Genomic DNA, 12,289 nt, shown 5'->3' on the forward strand with positions numbered 1-12,289 from the left:
TGGGATCATGACCTGAGCCGAAGGCAGCTGCTTAACCAACTGAGCCACCCAGGCGTCCCAAGACCCTTTCCAATTCTTACATTCCAGTCAATCCTGAGGGGGGGAAAAATCGTCCTTAGTCAGCAGGAAGCATTCTAATAAGGAATCAGGCCTCCACAAAAGAACACTTTCAAATGGGAGAGGAGGTATGGATCTGATCCTTTCCAAGGGCTGCTGCTTCTTCATGGTCAGGTAATTGAAGATCTTTCCAAAGGCCTGGAGAGGAGAGCTGAGAAAGGTTATTCCTCTCTACCATCTCTCCTTCAAAGACATTGGGGACAAGAGTGAAAAAGGTCCCTGCAGTCGAGAGGGACCTCTGGATGTCCCTGTGTCTTCATGTGATCAGTCATGGGCTGGCTTTGTTGGCCCTGTGGGCTGCCTCAGAGTAACAGACAGACGCAGAACACGGTGGCCATCTGTCATCATGCCAGACCAGGGAGGGACTGGGAGAACTGTGGCTTGAGCTGAGCCCCTGCTGGAGGCTCTCACTGCTCACTGGCACCCAGACCCTGGCCTGCACTCCTGCAGCCTGGGCTCAGTGGAAAAGGGGACAAGGGGCAGGGGAAGAGAGAAGCCTGTAGGGATCCAGAGTGCTGATACCCACGGTGGCAGCAGAGCCGTTTGCCAAGAGGAAAATTCTCTGGCACTCGATGCCAAGCATGTTTGTACTAGAATGGGGTTCAAAAACTCGAACAGAACACTGTCTGTCTTTAAGGACTCGTGTGAAAGGTTTGTTTGTCCCAAGCCTCAACCCAAGAGTCTGCCGGTCATAAACATGGTCCGGTCGGCCTCGGACCCATGGATGGTCATCCCCAAAATCCGAAAGACAGGGGACGCAGGGTGATGTCACCTCTCTGAGGAGGAGTGGGAAAGAGTTCTTCTGAACACGTCTGCCTTATGAATAGCCAGGGAGGGCTCCGGGTTTGAAGATCCTGCAGGACAGTTAGCAGAGGTGGAAAGTTGAAACAACCTTACAGGCAACGAAGCTGAGAAACCGCCCTCTTTATCCTAACAGTCACAATTAGTTTTGGAAGGCTGTCAGTGGAGAAACTCTGGGCGGCGAATTCAGAAGGCAGCTGTGTCGGCTGCATCTGTGGGGCACCACGCCTGTCTCACACCTTGTCTCAGTCCCCAGCGAAGAAAGCGTCATCCTGCTTGCCGCTGGGGACCCCGACACGGGGACCTCTAGACTTGCACTCTGAACACTCAAGGAAGTGGTTGGTCGCATGACAAAGGCAGTCCTCTTTGGCAAATAACTTTTTTTTCTTTTGCAAAAGCTTGGTGGAAGAAAGCAGAGGGAAGGATGCCTTTCCGCTAGTGTTCTGGAAACCTGGATCTCATCAGCTTTCTGATTGGTTTTGGCTGTTGAGGCTCCTTAGGCCAGAACCACCGTGAGCCAGGTTTCTGAGGTTCCTCCTGACCCACATTGGTAGGCTTTTAAGAATAACTATCATTCCAAGTTCTGCTAAAATATATAACTCAACAAATAAATATGTATAAAGTGTATGAATAGAAGTAGCAAAGGGAGGTTAGTGGACCCAAGAGTGACAGCCTTGCCATGAAAAATATTATAAAACACTCTTTGGAAGGTTGTTTCTTATGTTATTACTGTACAGTAAATGGAGAGGCTCTGACCCATTTCTCATGATCCGTGATTTCCCATTTCTCTGCGGCAGGTTTGAGGTGCTGACCCCCTACAGATTTTCTTGGAGGGGGGAACCCCAAACTTCCCTTGTTGTCTGTCCCTAGTTTCTCCCAAGCAGTGTGTGGGCAAGTTCAGCGTCCTGGTAAAAGACATGAAATGTCACGCTCACATCTTCCCTTCTTTTTTCTTCTAGAAATGTTCTTTATGATGTTGAATGGGAAATCCTCAAATAGAGGATTACATAATGTTTGCTGATCGCGCGTGCATGTGATAGACGAGAGCGGAGAGCCCAACGGAGAAGGGAGCGTCAACGGGCTTGGACCCGGTGCTCACTGCATCCCAGTACGGATATTGACAGGTTGGGGAGGGGGGCGGTTCTGAAGGAGAATGAACTACAGACCCAGAAGATGTCAAGAGTCCGTTGTTCTTTACCTGCGGTGCCCGTGTTTTATCAAGGCTCTTCCCAACATTACCGTCGGAGAGGAGGGAAGATGCTGAAGCCTGGTTTACGGGGAGTGGTTTGTTACCTAGGGCGGCTCTCATTTGCAAGGCTCTCCTGTGTTCAGAAGAGTCAATGTTGGTGCTTTCGGTGTTCCTCCCCACCCCCGCCCCGGCCCCTCCGCCCCCCAGCTTCTGCTATCTGCTGTGCATATATTTCATTTGGCATTTAAGTGCACGGTTCTTAAAACTGCTGACGAATAATCTTCCTTTCACATTTTGCTGGCACCGTCGTCTCACTGCAAACGCTCTCTGCATGTTCTTGGGAAGTTGCATAATTGCAGATACTCTCGTTTACTGTGCAGTGTGCTCGGTGACTAATGGCCTAATCAGGACTTGGAAAATATATAAACAGTTCAACAGAAGCCATTGATTCCCTGAGCTCTTTTCATCCCGACAAGGGTGAGCTAAGGGGAGTTAGAAAGACGGAGGTGTGCAGCCTTTGATGTGTGGCAGTTAACGGCGTTCCCACAAACCCTGTGCGCTGTTGCTCATTGATGCTGGGCGTCCTGTTTCATATGCATGAGCCCGCGGTGCCAAATGGGCGTCCTAATTGGCTCTTCCTTGGTATTCCCTAATGTGGATGTCATGTGTGTTACCACTTTTTCCCCCTTTCTTCTCCATACTCCTGAGGGGGACGGCTTTGGAGAGGCAGGCTGTCTCATCTCATGCGTTGCCCGTTGTTGTCCATCCGGTTTCTGGTTCTCTTGTCCTCAGAGGTACTGTTCCTTCCAAAACACCCCGTCAAGGTGCACGGAGGCAGACTTTCAGTAGGGACAGAGTATCCCAAAGAGGACCCAGGTATCACCCTGGAGCCCTGTCTGGTGGGGGAGGAGGGATAGCAGTCATCACTGTTACGTTGGGAATGTATTAGATAGCCCCTAAATTCCGCATCTCGTCCCCACCCAGTCTCTTCTCATGCCAGATTTGCTGTCTCTTAGCTTGACCGCTGATTGAATTTCTCAATTTTTGATGACGTCGCAGAATTTCTGGAAACTAACATCTCACTGGCGGAATAATTCAGAGCATCCGAAAAGAAATAATTAATGGTGTGTTTTCTGAAATAAGACACATGCCTGTTCATTCATGAAGGAAAAACAAAAAACAAACAAAAAAAAGAGTTCTTTCACACGTTCCACGTCCCACATTCATGGTAATGTCTGGACGTCTTACTGGCTGTCTAGGAATTAGAGGGCCGCCAGGCTTCTTTCCGGAGAACAGTGAATGACCACTCACCACTGTTACTTGTTTCGCTTTTAAGTTTTAAGCTGCTGGAGCATAAGAGTGTAATGGGTTTCCCATGCCTTCCAGGACGCTGTCATCCTTCACTCCCTCACTTGGGCGACATGCCCTCACCCTCATGTGGGAACTGCTGTGGGCCTCTCTTCTTGGAGGATCTGGTGAATGTACGACACTTTTTGCTGTTCGTATCATACCCTGTTAGCTCTCCTGGAGGAATGTGTGTTTTGGAAAAGTACGGTGGTTGAGAATTTCTCCCGGAGCTCAGCATGCTGTGGTTTAGGCAGTAAAAAGAAAGGGAAAGGGGTAGAGGGACATGTTTGGGAGCTGAAGGGCCTTTCTGGGCCTCTTGAAAGCGATGCATGTTAAGGTCATCACCTTGACCCAAGGCTACCTGCAGCTCTGCTCTGTGCCCTGACCCCTACAGAAGTCATTTTTGGGGCTGCTGTCACCAGAAAAGCTGGCGTACAGAGCAAAGATGCAGGACGGTGTCCTCCCATACTTACTTAAATTCTGCATAATTTGTCAGAATTTTATTATCTGTATTATTTAAATGTTTTTTACATAGCAACCAGATTATAATTTTTTAAAGAAATTGTTTTTCAAGTTACTCTTAATACTGCTACATTAAGAACCTGAGATATTAAGCCACAATTCCTTCAACTACAACAATAGTAAATGTATTAATATGCATTAAGATTAAAGAAGCTTAATATTACAACAGAACAGAGCAAAATCTGCTGGAAGGCACTAACGCTTAAGCGTTCTTCGTCTAATCCCTGCATTTAATTGCAGAGATGGAATGCTTATTTTAAGAGGTGGCTGGTTGGATGTTCCAACTTTGGTGTGTGAACCTCCGGCGAGTTCTTCCTCATTTAACTCAGTAGCTCCTGGACATCAGTCTATGTGAAAGTTGCTGTAAAGAGTTGTATGCACAAAATCATGTTTGCAGTGTTTTACGGGAAAGCTAAGGGATTTTCAAAGCTAATTTGGATTATATGTGACTTTTGAACTTAACCTTCCACATAAAAACTGTACTCTACTGTCTTTTGCTCCCTCCGTCTCTATTTTTCATCTTTTCTTTCCCTTCTCCTCTCCCTTCCTTTTGGTGGATTAAATCCCACAGATTTTTTTTTCTTGCGAAATCAAAATAGTGGTGTCTACTTATATTCAAACCAGAAAATGACTAATATACTGAATATTCAAATCTCTTAGGAAAAAAATAAATAATGCAAGTATTCTGTAAAAGTCTATCTAAATTCCTTACCCTGCGTTCCTCTGTGGCTTTCTGTCTTCGGTTTCCCATTTTTAGCTGGAAACGAGTACCAGCCAAAAGACAGCCAGGTTCTCTTTGCAGCAAAAGCATATCAAACCATCTGTAGATGAGAAAGTAACATTTTGGCTTCAAAGCCGCCTTCTAATATAAGATAGGATGGAGACGATCCTAACTAATAGAGAATAGAGAATGGCATTGTGAATAAGAATCTGAAAATAAGATTTTCTTAAATAACCCAAGGATATCCAGTAGTTGGGTAAGACTCCTGTGATACACACGTGTCCATTTTCTCAAAATCAAAAGGAATTAAACCAGACACCCAAGAAGCCAGATTACAAGAAGAATGGCAAGTAAAAGATACGTCAAACACTATTGCCAGAATTTGGAAAAACGAACAAGCAATCAACATTTTGGCTCAAGCAGCAGGTCTGTTTAGGCAAACAGCCACGGATGGGTAAAAGTTGCAAGAAAAAAAAAAATCTCATCGTACACCGAACACTTTCAGACAGCCATTTAATTTTTTTTTTTTTTTAGTTTTATTTATTGAAGTCATCTCTGCACCCAATGAGAGGCTCGAACTCACAGCCTTGAGGTCAAGAGGTGCATGTTCTTCCGACTGAGCCAGCCTGGCGCCCCAACAACCATTTAATTTCTTAAAATCTCACAGGCATTTTAAGGGGAACAGTAAATAGAGAAAACAGGTCGTGGTGATGGACAAAAACAGAACGAGTTAAGAGCAGTTCTAGAAAACAAACAGTTACACCTGAGTTTCATCTGTTGTCCTTTGCACGTCTTCACAATTAGTCATCCAGCGAGAAGCAAATGTAGGTGAGCATTTTAGCTGCTTCAAAGGACAAATGTTCGGGTTGAATTTCACCGAATTGTAACCCTCAACAAACTGCAGTGTAAACAGGACAGCCTTCACTGGTGGGCGTGAAGCAGGATGCAAGTAAAATGGGGAAAAATAAATAAGATTTGGAGGAAAACCCTACTATATAGAGAATTTAAAAATAGAAGACTTCCCTCCCCCCGTACCATACATGTGTTCCAACGTGGAGCCCTCGGCCTGCAAAGTTCATGCCTTCCCAGCGCTCACCACATACCTCTTGATTCACACCTCATTGTTTGTTTTCATATCTGCCTCCCGGACTCGGGGTGGAAGCTTCTTTAAGGACAAGGACAGACTCTGGTTCCTTTTTACATTTCCCGTGGTGCTTTGCTCACCGCGGCCGCACAGACATTAGTCATCGATTTAAAAAAAAAAAACAAAAACACAGCTAGCTGGTAAGTGAAAATAAAATAAAATAGCAAAATGAGACAAACACTCAGATCTGAAATGGAACAAAATGATCGTCGATGGCCCTTGAACACAAGATCAGATGGACATGCTAGTCCAGAGACTGTGATGGAATCATCGAGGCTGGTGTAAAACTTCGTCAGCTGAACATTCCAGAATAGAGGCCAAAGGCATAGCTAAATTTGTTAGGGAGGTGTTTCCAACCCAAAAGAATGATACTGAAATCTTTTTGTCACCATGAACAATCCACAGCAGAAAATACAACTTGTGAATTGGGAACCAGGGTAAGAAACCCAAATTGATATTCTCTTCATAAAAAAAAAAAAAATACCCGTCCTTTCACTCGTACTGCTTTCCTCTTTTATAGCCTTGGCTCCCTCTTTGCCGTTGTCTCTCATCCCACCACTAGATGGACGGTGCGGGGACCATATTTTGTTCATCTGTATTCTTGGGGTCTAGCGCAAAGTAGGCACTTAGCAACTGTTGCAAGAAGAAATAAGATGTTTCAATTTCCCTAACAGCTCAAAGGATATATAAAACCAGTGCTAAGATCAACAAGGGTTGGTTTCATATGCTGGTAATTGTGGGTTTGGAAATAAGGAGCTACTTTATACATTATTTTTATAGAAGTGTGTTGTATACCTGAGTAACTTTCAAAGTAAAAATTTATAGTTGTGGGATATTAAATCTGGCAGGGACTTAAAACCTGTAGCTCAATCCGCTTAAGAGCATTCCCCTGCTCTTCTCAACTAGCCATATAAAAGCGGGGAGTGTGGGGTAGTAAATAATCTTTTCAGACTCTTAGCTTTGTGTATGTTTTCAGCAGATTGCAAACTCACCACACTTGCTACTTTATTGCTACTGTGGTAGAGTCATTCCTGGCCTGGTGAAGGTAGCTGGCTTGAAGACAGAGGCTCCGTTTTGTTCCCTGTCTCCGTGTGCCCATTCATAATGCAGCACTTTGGAATCTGTTACTTTTGCATGTTAGAGACAATGCCTAATGAGGGCCAAGTTTTCTCCCCACACCATCATCCCCATTCTCGGCAATGTGCTACACCCCAGATATTAAATAGCATTTAAATAGCATACCGAATCCATCCCCACTTCCCTAGAAAACTCTTTCCCTGTCCCCGCCCTCCTCACGTGTACTGCTTGTCATGAATGCTTGAATTTCACCTCTCTGAAAAGAGTTGAGAAAGCTTTCTGTGGCTACCTGGGTTGAGTGCCCCAAGGCCAGCATCATTACAAAAAAAAAGCGTAGAATCTGTACTGAGTATGCTGTTTGGTTTAGGACGTTGGCTCTTCGAGCTTCAGAGTCACATGATCTTATTTTCAGGTTTTCTAAGAGTATTGTGCACTTGGATAAAGGCCTCTGAGAGAAAAACGTGAAATTTGAAAGTCTTAGGATTGATACGGTGGTCATTGATGAAGGATTCATCTACAGGGACTGCAGTTAAGTGATCAGTTAAAAAGCCATTGGTTACTTGTTCGTACTAGGGATGTGTATGCTAACGTTCCAGAAAGAACATTCTGTAGTCACTGCAGCTCCGAGATCCACCTCCATCCAGAATTCACAGGGCCTTCCTGCAGCTCTGGCTTTCAGTTAGACTCGTGGGGATCCTGTGAATTTCACATCCCATGTTGGAAACTGTAACCTTGTTTCAGATTCCAGGAAGAACAGGACCTGTGTTTCCCATTGACTGTTGGTTATTTTGAAATTGAAATGGCAAGTCTGAGCAGAATTAAGAATTACATAAAACAGGATCTTTGAACATCTTTGTTGAAGTCCTTTTCTTAGAGAGGACTTGCCAAGGATATTATCTGTGTGTCTGCTAGACTGGCTTCTTATTCCCGGAGAGTGGCTATTTCCCAAGATCCAATTCCAAAACATCTGTACTGTCATCAGTCAGGCTTTCAGTCGTCTCCTATTTGATTTACACTGTATTAAACCTTCTGATGGAAAGGACTTTTATTAATGATGTTTAGGTAGTTAAGTTGCAGAGGGCTTTGGAAAGTTACTTGTAACAGTCAAATAGCCTTTCTAGCAGCAGAATGGATTGCGAGCTCATTGGCAGGTCTGGGTTGTGGGTCATTGTGGAATAGCCATGTTTCCGTTGCCTGTGGCCGGGAATATGTGTAGCGGGGCCATTAAAAAAAGCCTGTGGTTCAGTTTTGACTTAGAGCTGTTTTAAACTGCCAAACAGACTGAATTCATGGGAAACTATTTGAATGAGACCAGCTGCAATGTAAGAGTAGATGTATACACACATGCTGGGGGCTTCTCCCTCCATCAGGGGGACGGAGGGAGAGAGTAGCAGAACACTAGATAAATGAGCCTGAGACCAGTGGATCCCAGCTGGGGGGGCCACTTCTTCCCCGCTCAGGGGACATTGGGCAATGTCTGCAGCCATTCTGGGTTGTCATAAATGGGGGACAGTGGGGTAGGTCTACTGGCATCCAGTGGGTTGAGATCAGAGATATTACTAAGTATCCTACCGTGCACAGAACAAAAGAATGACCTGGCCCCAAATGTCAATAGTGTTGGAGCTGAGAAGGCCTGGCGTCTACCCTCTCCTCTTTGTACTTTTCTAAGGTGATCCCCCAGTCTGGTGTGGGGGACGGTGAGAAGATAAGCTGCAGGTGTGAGTGGGAAGAGCTGGTTAAGTGCAGAAGTGAACAGAGGAAATGGGGGTGTGGTTTGAAACTATTTGGGCCACAGCTCAGTTGTACCCAAGGGAGTATTTAGGATTCTGTCTTCGACGTGCTTGAGAAAACTGGAAAGTGTGTGGGCACCTGGGCCGAGGCTTTCGTGTTAGAGGTAACCCGTGTGTTTATCATTTTTTTCCTCCAAAGAAACTGCATTCATTTTTTTATTGCTGCCTTTCAACAAATTAGCAAAAACTTGGTAGCGGAAGACAACACAAATTTATTGGCTTACGGTGTCGTAGGTCAGAATTCCAACACAGATCTCACCAGGCTAACATCAAAGTGTCCACAGGGCTGCGTTCCTTATGCAGGGAATCCGTACCATAGACTTTTCTGGTTCCTAGAGGCCACTTGCATTCCTTGGCGTGTGGCCTTTTTCTCCACCAGCAAAGCCGGCAACACTGAGTCTCCCTGGAGTCACCTCTCTGTTGACTCTACACTTCTGCCTCCCTCTTCTGCTCCTGAGGACCCTCATGGTTACACTAGGTCCACCTGTGTAATCAGGGTATTCATCCCAGGGTTCTGACTGGCATTCTGTCTGTGGAGTTCCTTTTTTCTATGCCAGTTAACATTCCCAGGTTATGGGCGTTAGTTGGGATGTGGACATTTTGGGACACAGAACCCAGTGTATTTCCCAGTACCGCATTTTGCTGACTCAAGCTAGATACATTAAGAAAAGAGGAATTATAAGAATTGTTTGAAATAGAGTAGTCTCCCCCCGCCACCCTCCAACTCCTCCCCTTGTCCGTAGTTTCACTTTCCACGGTTTCAGTTACTTGTGGTCACTGGTGGCCCAGAAGCGGATGATCCTCCTGGCATACTGCTGGAAGGTCAACATTAGCTTGATACTGTGTCACAATGCCGGCACCATTTATCTCACCTCATCTCATCACGGAGGTCTTTTATCATCTCACATCATCACAAGAAGAAGATGGATACAGTACAGTAAGATATTTTGACAGAGAGACCACATCACATACAAGGTAGAAGGGCCCCCAAATTGTGAACACTCCCTTGGGGACCGAGGGGATCGTGCACCACATCAGGCGTCCTGACCTTGCAGGGTGGCTCCAGAAAGACAAGCCCCCTAAAGTTCACGTTTTGGACATCAGCGGGGATTAACCCAGGAGAATTATCGAACTATAAGAAATGGAGATCCTGTTCTTTAAGGACGTATGTGCAAACCCACTCGTCCTGAGATCCAGCACAAAATCAACAGATGGAAAAGCATCTAGACCAGAAGTGAAGGAGACCCACTTGTTAACATTAAAGCTGCTGCTGGAGAGGCAGGAACCTGCAGGAACTATATCTGGGGTGTGGAAATGCTGGTGGACAACGTTTTTGCAAGCTCATTCTAACTTGTGGTGAAGGAGCCAACAGGCACCATTTTTGGCACCCTTCCTGTAGCCTGCCAGAGCCAGAGGGTGTCCTCTGCCTACACCACAACATAACCAAGCTGGGTGAGTGCTCCATGCTCCGCCTACCCTCTGCAACACAGGAGCTGCAACAAGGCTAGGCTTACACCCTGAGCCCCACCCAATCTGTGTAGGTGCTGAGCCAAAACCGGTGGGATAAGTGCCCAAGCTCTGCCCACTCCATGTCATGGATGAGCCACAACCAGGCTAGCGAGCACCCTGAGCCCCACCCTCTCTTCATAGCAGCCAGGCCATAATCAGTCTGGTTGGCCATGCTGAGCCTGGCCCACCCAGCCCAGAGACAGAACTGCAACTTGGACAGACAAGTGGCTTGAGCCCCATTTTCCCTGCATAGTGACTCAGCTGCATTTGGGCCAGGTGAGTGCCCTAAGCCCTGCCCTCCTGAAGCAGTGGGTGGGCTATAGTTGAGCAGGCAGTTGCCCAAGTCATAGTCAATGGGCACATGCCGCACACATGAAGAATGACTGTAGAGCACCTGGGTCTGGTAGCCAGAGAAGACTGAACTTTTGGGCCACAGGGAACAGCCACTACACAGGGCCACTCCAAAACTGAGGGAGGTAGTCATTTCTCCTAGTACACACAAACACAGAGAGATAGGGAAAATGAGGAGACAGAAGAATGTGTTCCAGTCCAAAGAACAAGACAAATCCCCAGAAAAAAACCATAATGAAATGGAAGTAAACAGTCTACCTGATAAAAAGTTCAAAGTAATGGTCGTAAAAATGCTCCCTGATCTTTGAAGAAGAATGGATTAACATGGCAAGAACTCCAACAAAGAGGTAGAAAATAGAGGTAAAAGTTGAAACTGAACTGAAGAATACATTAGAGGGTTCAGCAATAGCATGGATGAAATAGTAGCATGGATCAGTGAGCTGGAAGAAAAAGTAATGGAAAATACCCAGGCAGAGTAAAAAAAAAAAAAGGAATTAAAAGAAATGAGGCTATCTTAAGGGACCTGTGGGGCATGATCAAGTGGAATAACATTTGCATTATAGGACTCCCAAAGGGAGAAGAAAGAAAGAAAGGGCCGGAAAAATATTTGAAGAAATAATGCCTGAAAACTTCCCTAGTCTGGAGAAGGAAGCACACATTTAGGTGCAGGAGGCCCAGGGAGTTCCAAGTAAGATGAACACAAAGAGAAACACTGCAGGACACATTCTAATTAAAATAGTAAAAGTTAAGAATAAACAGAGAATCTTAAAAACAGGAATAAAAGCAAACTACTACATACAAAGGAAACCCTGTAAGGCTATAAGCAGATTTTTGTAGCAGAAATTTTACAGGCCAGAAAGGAATAGTGTGACATATTCCAAGTGCTAAAAGGAAAAAAAACTGCAAACCAAGAAGTCTCTACCTGGCAAGGTTATCATTCAGAATTAAAGGAGAGACTAGGAGTTTTCAAGATAAGTGAAAACTAAGGCATTCATCACTACTGAACTAGCCTTACAAGAAATGGTAAAGACACTTCTCTGAGTTAAAAAGAAGAGGCACTAATAATCAGTAATAAGTAAGAAAACATACTAAAGTAAAAATCTTACAGGAAAAAGTAAATTAATAAAAGTAATGGATCAACCACTTATAAACAAGTATGAAGGATAAAAGAAGCAGCAAAATTAATTAAAAAAATACAATAATAATTAAAGGATACATAAAATAAAAATGTAATATGTGTCATCAAAATATAAAATATGGGGCGCCTGGGTGGCTCAGTGGGTTAAAGCCTCTGCCTTCGGCTCAGGTCATGATCTCAGGGTCCTGAGATCGAGCCCCGCGTCGGGCTCTCTGCTCAGCGGAGAGCCTGCTTCCCTCTCTCTCTCTCTGCCTGCCTCTCTGCCTACTTGTGATCTCTGTCTGTCAAATAAATAAATAAAATCTTTAAAATATATATATAAAATATGGGGGGTGGGGTAAAAATATAAAAATTCGAAATGTGTTCACACTTAAGTTCCTATCAAGGTAAAAGACCATTACATACATAAAAAATTTTCTGTGTCAACATCAGTGTAACTACAAAGAAAAAACTACAGTAAATACGCAAAAGCAAAAAAAAAAAAAAAGAAAGAAAGAAAAAGAAAAGAGAAAAAAAAGGAAAAGAAAGAAAGAGAAAAAGAAAGGAACAGAATAACAAAAACAGCCAGAAAACAGTTACCAAA

At 44.7% G+C, this 12,289-nt stretch overlaps 1 protein-coding gene across 10 annotated transcripts in view; it reads left to right on the top strand.

Annotated features, from left to right (window-relative positions):
* The window catches only part of ATXN1 (ataxin 1), a 411,273-nt gene that overhangs the window by 76,751 nt on the left and 322,233 nt on the right, over nucleotides 1-12,289 (top strand). Inside the window, exon 3 of one of the 10 annotated variants that reach the window (XM_047735227.1) lies at nucleotides 5,232-5,525. The exons of the other annotated variants lie outside the window; for them this stretch is intronic. The gene's annotated coding sequence lies outside the window, so the exon portion shown is untranslated. The remainder of the gene's footprint in view (nucleotides 1-5,231; nucleotides 5,526-12,289) is intronic. 10 annotated transcript variants of the gene reach the window in all.

Source organism: Lutra lutra, chromosome 6 (assembly GCF_902655055.1).
Source record: "Lutra lutra chromosome 6, mLutLut1.2, whole genome shotgun sequence".
Taxonomy (NCBI): domain Eukaryota; kingdom Metazoa; phylum Chordata; class Mammalia; order Carnivora; family Mustelidae; genus Lutra; species Lutra lutra.